The sequence below is a fragment of the Aplysia californica genome, unplaced genomic scaffold, assembly GCF_000002075.1.
Source record: "Aplysia californica isolate F4 #8 unplaced genomic scaffold, AplCal3.0 scaffold00344, whole genome shotgun sequence".
Classification (NCBI taxonomy): Eukaryota; Metazoa; Mollusca; class Gastropoda; order Aplysiida; family Aplysiidae; genus Aplysia; species Aplysia californica.
In genome coordinates, this window is record NW_004797614.1 from 441,069 (window position 1) to 442,919 (window position 1,851).

General features: G+C 40.0%; 1 protein-coding gene across 1 annotated transcript in view; it reads right to left on the reverse strand.

Moving 5' to 3' along the window:
* Window positions 1-1,851, reverse strand: part of LOC101864536 (protein dimmed) — a 233,729-nt gene that overhangs the window by 216,179 nt on the left and 15,699 nt on the right. The window lies entirely within an intron of this gene.

Consider the following 1,851-nt stretch of genomic DNA (forward strand, 5'->3'; position numbering starts at 1 on the left):
GGGGGCATTTCTTATAGCATAATCTACAAGCCCACACGAAGCCCTTAATCTTTAACTCTTTTTTTTATTCGACAAGTTGAGGGCATAGTCAAAGACATTTAAACACAGTAAGTGCTTTAGCCCATACTCCATTTGTAAATAAATACACGTTTTTAAATCATATAATAGTAAACATCATTTCAGAAATAGAATACATTAGTCATAAGTTTTTAATTAGAGAAGAGGTCAAGAATTACTTTTTTTTTTTAAAGAAGAAAACTTAGGACTTCAACCTTTACTTTAGTCAACACTGTCCGGGGATTTTTTAGTTCTTGTTTTGATTTTTCCACTTTTTTCCCTCGGAGAAGATCGCACTAGGTCCATAATTCGGCATGTTTCTTTTGAGTTAACCAGCTGTAACATCCCATTACTGCAGTAACAGACGGTCATTCTCTATCCATTCCTTGCCTTCCCCGTCAACATGATATCGTCCTTTGTCTTCATTTGTCTCTTATCCCTCCACAACTGACGTGATACCGTGCATAAACATCCCAAATTCCCTAGGGCTGACGTGAGGATGCTTCCAAATGATTCGATATAAAGCTGTAACCCAGGATGTGCGACGCCATAGCGCAGGTCAGTTGCACAATACACACGCAATCAGACAGCAACGTCGTGACGGGTGGGATCAGCACTTCAGCCATGCTGCTGTACAGGGTTCAAGCAACAAAACAAGTGCTCTTGTTTTTCTCTGACAAATTTGAAGAGGTTACTGAAATAATTTTCTCCGTGGTTCCCAAAGAACCCGTTAAAATGACAACTTTGTGGGTCCAAAATATGGGTCCGATTAGCCTAAGGTGTTTGTTTGAACAATGTAATGTCTGAGTTTGTCTATTATTAGAAAAGATAGAAGTCCGAGACGGTTCACAATGGAACGTTGTACATGTCTTCACTGTGGGTTATATATGCCAATACGGTGGTCTCAACTCCTGCTCCTTCTCAGTGGGTTTATTTATTACTGTCAATGGGTGGACAGCACTGACACAAGGGACAAGGGGGTAGGGGCAGGGTGGGGAAGGGGAGAGGCAGAGCGCAGAGGGAGCTAGTCCGAGGTCAATGTAACGACCAATCGTATAGTCGCCTGTTCAAACGACAAAACAACACATGATTTACTGCTTAAAATCTAAAAGATTAGTTTGGGCACGGTTCTGTTATTGTTGTTGTTCTTGTTAATGTTGTTGATGATGATGATGATGATGATGATGATGATGATGATGATGATGATGATGATGATGATGATGATGATGATGATGTTACTGTTTTTGCTGTTGCTGTTGCTGTTTTGTTGTTGAGCTGTTGTTGGTTGTTGGTTGCTGTTTTTCTTGTCTGTTTGTTGTTTGTTTGTTGTTGTTTGTTTGTTTTTGTTTGGTAGTTGTTGTTTTGTTTTGTTTTTTTGGGGGGTGGGGGGTGGGGGGGTGAGTGGTTGGGGTTGCTAAGGGAGATACGACGTTCAAACAAAAACACCATGATACTAGATAAACGTCATTCTCCCCGTAATACCAAACTCAGGTCACCTGTGCGCAAAACCGAAAGACCTAACCACTACACTGCAGACGCTGGTGATTCGAAAGTAATATGAGGAGATTGCAAAAATATCCCTTGCCATACAAACGAAGGACCCTGGCTTCATTGACTGATGCTTTTATAAGTTTATTGACTGGATGGTTGATCGATTGATTTTTTCATTCCTGCATCCTTGTATTCTTTCTTTCTTTTTTTCATAAGTATGTATTTCTTTATGATTTTTATTTATATAATTAGCTTTCGTTTCTTCTGAGTTCAAAGGGGCATTAAGCACACACTATACACCCC